Source organism: Eurosta solidaginis, chromosome 3, assembly GCF_040869045.1.
Source record: "Eurosta solidaginis isolate ZX-2024a chromosome 3, ASM4086904v1, whole genome shotgun sequence".
NCBI lineage: Eukaryota > Metazoa > Arthropoda > Insecta > Diptera > Tephritidae > Eurosta > Eurosta solidaginis.
In genome coordinates this window covers 89130224-89144808 of record NC_090321.1, presented here as the reverse complement: position 1 = coordinate 89144808, position 14585 = coordinate 89130224, and the positions used below count along the sequence as shown (strand labels likewise).

General features: G+C 18.0%; 1 protein-coding gene and 2 pseudogenes across 2 annotated transcripts in view; 2 read left to right on the top strand and 1 right to left on the bottom strand.

The window, feature by feature from the left end:
- The window catches only part of CCHa1-R (CCHamide-1 receptor), a 331052-nt gene that overhangs the window by 108991 nt on the left and 207476 nt on the right, over window positions 1-14585 (bottom strand). The window lies entirely within an intron of this gene.
- On the top strand, window positions 3993-5645 carry LOC137247280 (NADH-ubiquinone oxidoreductase chain 6-like; annotated as a pseudogene).
- Window positions 12607-13655, top strand: LOC137247279 (NADH-ubiquinone oxidoreductase chain 2-like; annotated as a pseudogene).

Here is a 14585-nt window from a genome sequence, read left to right as displayed (position 1 = left end):
ATTTATACCCTTATTCATAATATTAATTGAAGCCAAAAAGAGGCCTATCATTGTTAATGATAAAAATGAGTAAATAAACTCCAATTAAAGAAGTAAGATGATCAAGAAAAAGCTGCTAACTTTTATCTTTTAATGGTTTAATTCCATTTATACTTCTATAATTTATATAGTTTAATAAAAACATTACATTTTCATTGTAAAATTAAAAAATTTTTTTTTATAAATTTTATTACTATTACTATAATTAATTCATTACATACATATATACATGTGTGTGTGTGTGTGTGTGTGTGTGTGTGTGTGTGTGTGTGTGTGTGTGTGTGTGTATATATATATATTCATATATTAATTTTTATATTCAAAAATTTTTTAATTACCCTAACAACTTCAATGTTATACTCTAAATTTAAGCTATTTGAATAAAACAATAATAATAATACAATTATTAATATAATAATTCATAAAATAAATAATATTAAATAAATTTTTAAATTATTATTATGAAAAACAAAAAGTAACTGAGAATATTTAATTAAATTATTATATAGATTTTGACTACCTAAAAATTCAGATCAACCTTGATCAAAAGATTTATAAATTATATTTCCTAATATTAAAGGATAATTAATTAATCCATAAGTAGAAATATGAGGTATAAACCATATTGAACCAAAATAACTAACCATTAAATAATTATTTAAAGATTTATTAAAATAAAATAAAGATATATTAGAAATTATATATCCTAATACCCCCCCTAAAATACAAATAAATAATGTTATATATTTTATATAAAAAGGTAAACAAATTATATAAGGAGTAATAAACAACAATCATCTCAATATACTACCCCCTAAAATTCTTATAATTACTAATCCTATTATACCTCGAAGCATAATTCATCCCTCATCATTTAATATATTTAAAGATCCACAATTTAATTCACCAATTATTGAATAATAAATTAAACGAAATGAATAACATACAGTTAAACCAGTTGAAAAAAAATATAAAAAATATCTAAAAAAATTGATATAATTTATAGAAACTATTCTAAAATTATATCCTTAGAATAAAACCCAGCTAAAAATGGTATTCCACATAAAGCTAAATTTGCAACATTAAAACAAGTTGAAGTAAAAGGTATAAAACTTCTTAACCCCCCTATTAAACGAATATCTTGAGAGTTATTTATATTATGAATAATAGCTCCTGCACATATAAATAATAATGCTTTAAACAAAGCATGAATTAATATATGAAAAAAAGCTAATTTTATAAAACCTATTGATAAAATACATATTATTAAGCCCAACTGACTTAAAGTAGACAATGCAATAATTTTTTTTAAGTCAAATTCAAAATTAGCACCTAATCCAGCTATAAATATAGTTAGCCCAGATAATAATAATAAAATACAACTTAATAAAGAGTCTAATAATAAGATATTAAACCGAATTAATAAATATACTCCAGCAGTTACAAGAGTTGAAGAATGAACTAAAGCAGAAACTGGAGTAGGTGCAGCTATTGCTGCCGGCAACCAAGAAGAAAAAGGAACCTGAGCTCTTTTAGTTATAGCTGCTAACATAATTAATAATATTACAACATTCATCTCAAAATCCTTTTTTATAAATTCTAAATAAAAAATAAATCTTCAACTACCATAATTTAACATTCAAGAAATAGCTAATAAAAAAGCAACATCACCAACACGATTTGATAATACCGTTAATATTCCAGCATTATAAGATTTCAAATTTTGAAAATAAATTACTAAGCAATAGGATACTAATCCCAACCCATCCAAACCTAATAAAATTCTAATTAAATTAGGAGAAATGATTAATAGTATTATTGACATAACAAACAAAAAAACTAATATAATAAAACGATTAATATTTAATTCACTTATTATATATTCTTTTCTATAATAAATAACAAAAGAAGAAATTATTAATACAAAAGATATAAATAATAATCTTATTCAATCAAATAAAAAAGTTATAATAATTCTAGAAGAATTTAATCTAATAATTTCCCATTCTAAAAAATAAATTAAATTCTTTAATAAAAAATTTAAACTTATAAAAAAAAATAAAAATCTAAAATTAATTAATATTAAAAATCCAATATTACAAATAGATAATTTTTTCACAATTTAAAATGATTATAAATCATATCATTGACATCACAAATCAATATTTTAATTAAACTATTTAAATTTTAAAATCAAATTATACAAATATCTCTTTTTAAAATTAATATATTTAATGGAAATCAATGTAAAAATAAAAGAAGATACTCTCGAATATTCCCTATTCTAAAAGAATATAACCCAGAAAAATTTTTTCCATGTTGAGTATAAGCATATAAATACAAAGTATAACAAGCTCCAAAAAAAGATATTAATGATAATATAATTATACTTAACCAAGATCATCTAATAATTCTATTTAATAAAGAAACCTCTCCTAATAAATTTAATGATGGAGGAGCAGATATATTACAAATACACAATAAAAATCATCATAAAGTCATTGAAGGTATAAAATTTAATAAACCTTTATTGATTAATAATCTACGACTACCCAATCGTTCATAAGTAATATTTGCTAAACAAAATAAACCAGATGAACAAAACCCATGAGCAATTATTAATACATAAGCACCAGATAAGCCTCAATAATTTAATGTTAAAATACCTCTTAAAACAATTCTTATATGAGAAATAGAAGAATAAGCAATTAAAGATTTTAAATCAGTTTGACGTAAACAAACTAAACTAATTAAAAATCCTCCAACTAATCTAATTCTAATAAAAATATAATTATATTTAAATCCACTAAACTGTAAAAATGAAAAAATTCGTAATAAACCATAACCCCCTAATTTTAATATAATTCCTGCTAAAATTATTGAACCTGAAATAGGAGCCTCCACATGAGCTTTAGGTAATCATAAATGTACTAAAAATATAGGTATTTTTACTAAAAAAGGTATAATTAATGACAAATATAATAAATCATAATTAAATAAATAATTATACAAAAAATAAAAATTTAAATTTATGAAAATATTGTATAAATAAAAAATACTAATTAATATAGGTAAAGAAACAAATAAAGTATAAAATAATAAATAAATTCCAGCTTGTAAACGCTCAGGTTGATAACCTCAACCTAAAATTAAAAATAATGTAGGAATTAATCTACTTTCAAAAAATAAATAAAACATAAATAAATTTATTGAACTAAAAGTTAAAATTAAAAATATTAATAAAATTAAAATATTTAATAAAAATAAATTTTTATAATTATCCAATTTATTAATTATATAACTAGCATTTAGTATAAGAATACAAATTCAAACTCTTAATAAAATTAATCCATTTGAAAGAACATCTATTCCTAAAAAATAAGAAATATTTATAAAATAATTAAAACTAAAATTAAATAAAATTATTATAAATATTATCAAAAATAATAAAAATTGAACCGTTCAAAAAATTTTTTTTATGAAACAAATAGGAAATATAAAAATTAATATAAAAATAAATTTCAACATTATAATAAATTAAAAGATTGAAAATAATCATTTCCATAAGTTCGAATTAATGAAACTAAAATTGAAAGACCTAATACTCCTTCACAAACTCTAAAAATTAAAAACAAAATTCTAAAAAATAATCTATAGTCTATCAAATTTAAATATATAAATAATATAAAAAATAAACTCAAAACAATATATTCTAATCTTAATAATATTGATAACAAATGTTTACGATTAGAAACAAATACCAAAACTCCAATTAAAAATAAAATAAAAAGTAACATTCAATATAAAATGATTAACATTAGTTTTAATAGTTTAATAAAAACATTGGTCTTGTAAATCAAAAATAAAAATTATTTTTTAAAACTTCAAGAAAAAAGAAACTTCTTTATCATTAATCTCCAAAATTAATATTTTAATAAACTATCCCTTGTATAATTCAATTATTTTTTTTTATTACTACATTAATTTCTAGATTAATTTTTATTCAAATAAATCATCCATTAGCTATAGGACTAATATTACTTATACAAACACTACAAATTTGCATATTAACAGGAATACTATATAAAACATTCTGATTTTCTTATATTTTATTTCTAATTTTTTTAGGAGGAATATTAGTCTTATTTATTTATGTAACTTCACTAGCATCAAATATTTTCATTATCAATTAAAATAACAATTTCATATATTATAATATTCATTATTATAATAATAATTTCAATTTTCTTAGATAAACCTTTTATATTAAACTACATAGAAAATAATGAAATAAAAACAATATATGATATAAAATCATATATACAAGAAAATTCTATTATACTTAATAAATTATTTAACTACCCAACAAATATAATTACTATTATATTAATAAACTATTTATTAATTACATTAATTGCCGTAGTAAAAATTACTAATATATTTTATGGACCACTACGAATTATAAACTAATGAATAAACCTTTTCGAAATCAACATCCCTTAATTAAAATTACTAATAATGCTTTAATTGATTTACCAACACCTATTAATATCTCAACTTTATGAAATTTTGGTTCATTATTAGGATTATGCTTAATTATTCAAATTATAACAGGCTTATTACTAGCCATACATTACACCGCAAATATTAATTTAGCTTTTGATAGAGTAAATCATCTTTGTCGAGATGTAAACTATGGTTGATTATTACGAACATTACATGCTAACGGCGCATCATTTTTTTTTTATTTGTATTTATTTACATATTGGACGAAGAATTTATTATATATCTTATTTATTTACACCTACATGATTAATTGGAATTTTAATTTTATTTTTAGTAATAGCAACAGCTTTTATAGGATATGTATTACCATGAGGTCAAATATCTTTTTGAGGTGCAACAGTTATTACAAATTTACTATCAGCAATTCCTTATCTAGGAATAAATTTAGTCCAATGAGTATGAGGAGGATTTGCAATTGATAATGCTACACTAACTCGATTCTTTACTTTCCATTTTATTTTACCTTTTATTGTACTAGCTATAACAATAATTCATTTATTATTCTTACATCAAACAGAATCAAATAATCCTATTGGATTAAATTCAAATATTGACAAAATTCCATTTCATCCTTATTTTTCTTACAAAGATATTGTTGGATTCATTATTATAGTTTCAATGTTAATATTATTAACATTAACCTACCCATATTTAATAGGAGATCCAGATAATTTTATTCCAGCAAATCCATTAGTGACTCCTATTCATATTCAACCAGAATGGTATTTTTTATTTGCTTATGCAATTTTACGATCAATTCCTAATAAATTAGGAGGAGTTATAGCACTAATTATATCAATTGCAATTTTAACAATTCTTCCATTTTATAACTTAAGAAATTTCCGAGGAATTCAATTTTATCCTATAAATAAAATTTTATTTTGAATTATAATTATTACAGTAATTTTATTAACATGAATTGGAGCACGACCGGTAGAAACTCCTTATATTATTGTAGGTCAAATTTTAACAATTATTTACTTTTTATATTACATTACAAATCCTATAATTAATAAATGATGAGATAATTTAATTAAATAGTTAATGAGCTTGAATAAGCATATGTTTTGAAAACATAATATAGAAAATACTTTCTATTAACTTTACTTAACAAAATTAATTAAATAAAATTTAACAACAACAACTTAAACCCAATAAAAAATAATAAACAATTCAAAGAAATCGGTAAAAAACACTTTCAAGCTAAATATATTAATTTATCATAACGAAACCGAGGTAAAGTCCCACGAACTCAAATAAATACAAAAGAAATATATACTAATTTTAAATAAAACACAAAATTAAATAAATCACAACCTAAAAAAATAACTCTAAACAATATTCTCATAAATAAAATTCTAGAATATTCAGCTATAAAAATTAATGCAAATCCACCTCTTCTATATTCAACATTAAACCCAGAAACTAATTCAGATTCACCTTCAGCGAAATCAAAAGGGGTTCGATTAGTTTCAGCTAAACAAATACAAAATCAAACAAATCTAATAGGCAAAAAAATTACTAAAAATCAAATATACTTTTGATAATAAAAAAATTGAAAAATATTATATCTTCCAATTAAAAAAACAAAAGATAATAAAATTAAAACTATTCTAACTTCATAAGAAATTGTTTGAGCAACTGCTCGTAATCCTCCTAATAAAGCATAATTAGAATTCGATGATCAACCAGCAATTATAATTCTATAAACACCTAATCTAGCACAACTTAAAAAAAATAACAACCCTAAATTAAAAGAAAATAATTTAATAAACAAAGGCATACAAAATCAAACAACTAAAGAAAGAAATAAAGAAAAAATTGGAGAAAAATAATAAGAAATATAATTCGATAATAAAGGATAAGTTTGTTCTTTAGTAAATAATTTAATTGCATCACAAAAAGGTTGGGGAATTCCTAATAAACCAACCTTATTTGGACCTTTTCGAATTTGAATATATCCTAATACTTTACGCTCCAAAAGAGTTAAAAAAGCAACTCTCACTAAAACACAAATAATTAAAATTAATGAACCAATTAAAGTTAAAAATAATTCAAAAATAAACAAGTACTATTTGTAATTAAAAATTACATTTATAAATTCTAAATTTAATGCACTAATCTGCCAAAATAGTTAATTAAATTATATTAATAAAATTCACATAAATAAAATATAATTATTTTAATAACTGGTCCTTTCGTACTAAGATATTATAATATATATTAAAGATAGAAACCAACCTGGCTTACACCGGTTTGAACTCAGATCATGTAAGGATTTAAAAGTCGAACAGACTTATCATTTAAGCAACTACACCTAAAATTTACCTTAATCCAACATCGAGGTCGCAAACTTTTTTATCAATAAGAACTCTCCAAAAAAATTACGCTGTTATCCCTAAAGTAACTTATTCTTTTAATCATTAATAATAGATCAATAAATCATAAATTAATGATAAAAATTAATTAAAAGTTAATTAAATTTTAATATCACCCCAATAAAATAATTTTAAAAATTAATATAAAATCAATCTAAAAAATAAAAATTTTTAAAATTATAAAGATTTATAGGGTCTTCTCGTCTTTTAACAAAATTTTAGCTTTTTTACTAAAATATAAAATTCTATAATAAATTTATATGAAACAGATTATACTTCATCCAACCATTCATACAAGCCTTCAATTAAAAGACTAATGATTATGCTACCTTTGCACAGTTAAATTACTGCGGCCATTAAAAATTTTCATTGGGCAGGTTAGACTTTAAAATTAACTCAAAAAGACATGTTTTTGTTAAACAGGCGAGTAATATATTTGCCGAGTTCTTTATATAAACTTTTCATTAAAAATTACTTATATATATATATATATATACTAATTTAATCATTATTTCTTTTCAAATAAAATTACAAAAAATTTTTTTTATAAAAAATTAAAACATTAATAAATAATATTTAAGTAAAATAATTTTTAACAAAATTAATAATAATTGCTAATTCTAAGCATATATTTTTTAACTAATTTATCTCATTTATAATAATTCATTTTAAAGCTTATCCCTTAAAATATTATAATTAATAAATTTATTTATTAACAAAATAAATAAATAAATCAAAAATTACTAAATTAAATTTATTTCTAAAAAAACCAGATATATTTATAAACGAATAACATTTCATTTCTAATAACTTATTTAAAATAATTTTAACACATTAAATTTAATAAATTATTAACTCTTATAAAATCGAGATCAATATTTTTAATATCAATTATTTAATAAACCCTGATACACAAGGTACAAAAAATAAATTTTTCTTATAAAATAAAAATTTTTCAAATTATTTCAATAATCTTTCACAATACAAATAAACTATAATTAAATTTATTTTTTCATTAAAAATTACTAAAACACTAATTTTTATAATTATTTTTAATATAAATTAAACAAATAATAACATAAATAAATCATAAAATAAATAAATAAATATTAAATTCAATTTATATTGATTTGCACAAAAATCTTTTCAATGTAAATGAAATACTTTACTATATAAGCTTTAAATTGTCATTCTAGATACACCTTCCGATACATCTACTATGTTACGACTTATCTTATTTTAGAATAAGAGCGACGGGCGATATGTACATATTTTAGAGCTAAAGTCAAATTTTTTATCTTTAAAATTTTACTACCAAATCCAATTTCATTAAACATTTAAAATTTAAATTCATTTAAATAATTTTATTGTAACCCATTTCTACTTAAATATAAGCTACACCTTGATCTGATATAAATTTAAATACAAATTATTGAAAATTATTATTCTAATAAAATATTCTAATAACGACGGTATATAAACTGAAAACTAATTTAAGTGAGGTACATCGTGGACTATCAATTATAGAACAGGTTCCTCTGAATAGACTAAAATACCGCCAAATTTTTTAAGTTTCAAGAACATAACTAATACTACCTTAATGAAAAATAATTACATTTTTTATAATAGGGTATCTAATCCTAGTTTAATAATAAAATTTTTAAGACTAAATAAAATTAATTTAAAAACTATTACAAATTTAAAATTTCACTTAATAAATTTATATATATATTTAATTTATACCTTACATCGAAAAATTTTTACTTGTATTATTTGTATAACCGCGGATGCTGGCACAAATTTAACCAATACTAAATAAAATTACTAATTCCAATATTAATTGATTAATAAAACTAATTACTGAGAATAAAATTTAAATTATTGATTATTAAAATAAATAATAATACACACAAAAATTTACATATAAAATAAATTTCTAATAAAAAATAAGCTAAAATAAAACTTTGTATTAAAAATAAATTTATAAAAAAAATATAAAAATAAATAATAAATATTAAATTCAAATAATAAAAACAATTAATTTTAATAATAAAAATATAATTATAAAAATGATTAATAATTTAAAAATTTTAATATTATAAATTACTAACTATTATCAAATTAATAATTTTATATAGTAATTTACCTCCCTAAAAATTTTTTCATAAATTAATTTAATAATATAAAATACAAAATAATATAAAAATTATTAATAATTTAAAATTTTTAATAAAAAATCAATTTCATAACAAAATATAAAATATAAACGACTAATAATTCTAGAATCTAAACTATTTTTTTTCTAACAAAATAAAATAATTTATTTAAATTTTTATTAAAATTCATATTTTATGTAAATAAATAATTATATAAAATAATTTAAATTCAACATTTAATTATAAACTATTTTCAATTTTATACTTTAATACTTAACATCAATATTTAATATAAATTATTATAGGAATAATTAATAATTTAAAATTTTTAATAAAAATCAATTTCATAATAAAATATAAAATAAAAACGACTAATAATTCTAGAATCTAAAATATTTTTTTTCTAACAAAATAAAATAATTTATTTAAATTTTTAAAATCATTTAATACTAATAAATATATTAAATAATTTAAATTAAATCTTCATTTATAGATTATTTTAAATTTAATATTCTAATAATTAACCTCTCATATTTATTAATATAAATTATTATAGAAATGATTAATAATTTAAAATTTTTTATAAAAATCAATTTCATAATAAAATATAAAATAAAAACGATTATTAATTCTAGAATCTAAAATATTTTTTTCTAACAAAATAAAATAATTTATTTCAATTTTTAAAATCATTTAATACTAATAAATATATTAAATAATTTAAATTAAATCTTCATTTATAAATTATTTTAAATTTAATATTCTAATAATTAATCTCTCATATTTATAAATATAAATTATTATAAAAATGATTAATAATTTTAAAATTTTTTATAGAAATCAATTTCATAATAAAATATAAAATAAAAACTATTATTATTTCTAGAATCTAAAATATTTTTTCTAACAAAATAAAATTTATTTAAATTTTTAAAATTTATATTTATTATTAATAGGTATAAACTTACTAAATTAAATAATTTAAATTAAATCTTAATTTATAAATTATTTAAAATTTATATTAACATTTAACTCGTCACATTTATAAAATATTAAATATTATAAAAATAATTAATAATTTTTAAATTTTTAATAAAATAAATAATTAACAACTAACCCCTAATTAACTATTAATTAATATTCAATAAAATAAAATTATCAAAAATAACCAATAAATATAAAATCTTTAATAAAATTAAATAATTTTTAATTATTAATTAAAATCAAAAATAATTAATAATTTTAAAAATTTAATAAAAATCAATTTTATAATAAAAAATTATATAGAAATGATTAATAATTTAAATTATTTTTTTAACAAAATAAAATAATTTAATTTCAATTTTTAATATTATTATTTAATATTAATAGATAATTATATTTAATAATTAAAATTATATTTTTATTAATAAATTATTTTTTAATAAATATTTAAATGTAGTAATTAACCTCCCCAAAAATTTTTTCATAAATTCATTTTGTAATAAAAATGTAAATATTATGAAAATAATAATTTTAAAATTTTTAATAAAACAAATAATTAATAACTAACCCCTAATTAATTATTAATTTATATTCAATAAAATAAAATAAAATTATCAAAAACAATCAATAAATATAGAGTTTTTAATATTATAAAAATTTAATTATTAATAAATATCTAAATAAATAATTTTAAAAAATGATTAATAATTTAAAATTTTTAATAAATGATTAATAATTAACCCCTAATTAATTATTAAATAAAATTAAAAATAATCAATAATTATAAAATTTTTAATAAAAATCAATTTCATAATAAAATATTAAACAAAAATAATCAATAATTTTAAAATCTACAATTATTATATTTTAATAAAATAAAATAATTTAATTTAAATTTTTATTATTATTATTTAATATTAATAGATAATTATATTTAATAATTAAAATTATATTTTTATTAATAAATTATTTTTAAATAAATATTTAAATATAGTAATTATCCTCCCTAAAAATTTTTTCATAAATTCATTTTGTAATAAAAATGTAAATATTATGAAAATAACAATTTTAAAATTTTTAATTATAGAAATGATTAATAATTAACCCCTAATTAATTATTAATTAGTATTCAATAAAATAAAATAAAATTATCAAAATAATTAATAAATTAAAAATTTTTAAATTATAAAAATTTAATTATTAATAAATATTTAAGCAAATAATTTTTAGAAATGATTAATAATTTAAAATTTTCAATAAATGATTAATAATTAACCCCTAATTAATTATTAAATAAAATTAAAAATAATTAATAATTTAAAATTTGTAATAAAAATGAATTTCATAATAAAATATTAAATAAAAATAATCAATAATTTTAAAATTTTTATTTATTTTTTATAAAATAAAATAATTTAATTTTCAATTTTTAATATAAAATACTTAATATTAATAAATAATAAAATATAGTATATAAAATTTACATTTATTAAACAATAAAACTTAAATAAAATATAAAATTATAAATAATAAATTTTAAAATTATCAAATTTCACAATTTTAAAGACAAATAATTTAAAAATTTTTAATTTTTAACAAAATTCCAATTTTTACAATATTAAAAATTTTAAGTTATTAATCATTTCTATAATTTTTTTTTTTTTTTTATTGCAAAAAATTTCGAAATTTTTAAAAAAATTTTTAAAATTTTGTTATTGATTAATTTTCTTTATACCAAGATAGACACTTTCCATTCAATAATTTTATATACATGACATTTTATTTAAAAATTATGTTTCACTCGTTATAATTTATATATATACTATAAAGATCAATAAATATCTATATGTATATAAATATTTAATATATTAATAGATGCATACTAATTTTGTCCAAAAACCCCTGAAATTTAAAAATATAGATTAGTATATTAAAATTTGATTATTAATATTATAATCTATTATTAGAAATTTTAATAAATCTAAATATTAAATATAAATAAACGATATACATCTATATATCTATATTAAAGTTGTGATTTTAACTCTCATACCTAACTATATTAGAATTTTTTATTACTTAAATAAAATTAAAATCAGTAATTTTTCAGACACTAATTTTAATTATTTAATATATTACATATTTAAAATTAATTTTTCATAAATTTTTCTAAATTATTAGTAAAAAAAAAAAAAAAAACTCATTTATTTTATAATGAAATTTAATCTTTAATTTTAAAATAAATAATTTTGCATTCTAAAAAGTACAATGAAACCCGTCTATTTTAAATTAATGAATTGCCTGAAAAAAAGGGTTATCTTGATAGGATAAATAATGTAATTTTATTACATTCATTATATCTAATGGAATTAAACCATTTCTAAAAGTATCAAAAACTTATGTGCATCTTACACTAAAATATAAAAAGATAAGCTAATAAAGCTACTGGGTTCATACCCCATTTATAAAGGCTATAAATCCTTTTCTTTTTAATTATTAATAATTCTGCAAAAATTATATTCTTTTCAATATTACTAGTAAGAACAATAATCACAATTTCATCAAATTCTTGATTAAGAGCTTGATTAGGTTTAGAGATTAATTTATTATCTTTTATCCCCCTAATAAGAGATAATAACAACAATAATCTAATATCTACAGAAGCTTCTCTAAAATATTTTTTAATTCAAACAATTGCATCAGCAATTCTATTATTTTGTGTCATCATAATATATATAGATACTTTATTATTACAAAATAATTATTTATTTAGTAAATGAATTTTAATTTCTTCTTTATTATTAAAAAGAGGTACTGCTCCTTTCCATTTTTGATTTCCAACAGTCATAGAAGGATTATCATGAAATAATAATTTAATTTTAATAACATGACAAAAAATTGCCCCTATAATATTAATTTCTTATTTAATTAATATTAATTTTATAAATATTGTTATTATTATATCAATTATTATTGGTTCTTTAGGAGGATTAAATCAAACCTCATTACGAAAATTAATAGCTTTTTCATCTATTACTCATTTAGGCTGAATATTGGCAGCAATACAAATTAATGAAATATTATGAATGACATATTTTTGATTTTATTCATTTTTATCCTTTAGTATAATTTTCTTATTCAAAAATTTTGAAATTTATTATATTAATCAATTATTCAATTCATTTTTCAATTTGAAAATTTTAAAATTTATTTTATTATTAAATTTACTATCTTTAGGAGGATTACCACCATTTATTGGATTCTTACCAAAATGATTAGTAATTCAACATTTAATTATAAATAACCAATACTTATTGACAACAATTATAGTAACAATGTCATTAATTACATTATTTTTTTATTTACGATTGTGTTTTTCTACATTCACATTAAACTATTATGAGAATAATTGAATATTTTCAATAAAATCAAATAATTTTTTTATTAAATGAATATTAATAATTTCTTTTATTTCAACATTTAGTTTAATTACAATTTCTATTGTCCATCCACTATTCTACTAATATTTGAAGGTTTTAAGTTAAAAAAACTAATAGCCTTCAAAGCTATAAATATTAGTAGAACCTTTTAAGCCTTAGTAATCTAATTACTCCTTTAGATTTGCAATCTAATGTCATTATTGACTATAAAACTAACTTTAATTAAAAAGAAATATTCTTATAAATAGATTTACAATCTACCGCCTAAAATTCAGCCATTTAATTACACCATTGAATATACCATAAATAAATCGCACTTAGTCGCGACAATGGTTATTTTCAACAAATCATAAAGATATCGGAACATTATATTTTATTTTTGGAGCTTGAGCAGGAATAATTGGAACTTCATTAAGAATTATTATTCGAGCTGAATTAGGTCATCCAGGTAACTTAATTGGAAATGACCAAATTTATAATATAATTGTTACATCTCATGCTTTTGTAATAATTTTCTTTATAGTTATACCAATTATAATTGGAGGATTTGGAAATTGACTAGTACCCCTTATACTAGGAGCTCCTGACATAGCATTCCCTCGAATAAACAATATAAGTTTTTGATTATTGCCCCCATCCCTTACATTATTACTCATCAGCAGTATAGTAGAAACTGGAACTGGAACAGGTTGAACAATTTACCCTCCTCTTTCATCTACTATTGCACATAGAGGGGCATCTGTTGACTTAGCTATTTTTTCTTTACATTTAGCCGGAATCTCTTCTATTTTAGGAGCAGTAAATTTTATTACTACTGTTATTAATATACGATCAACAGGTATTACATTTGATCGAATACCTTTATTTGTATGAGCAGTAATATTAACTGCTCTTTTACTTTTATTATCCTTACCAGTTCTAGCAGGAGCTATTACTATATTATTAACAGACCGAAATTTAAATACATCATTTTTTAACCCAGCAGGTGGTGGAGATCCTATTTTATATCAACATTTATTTTG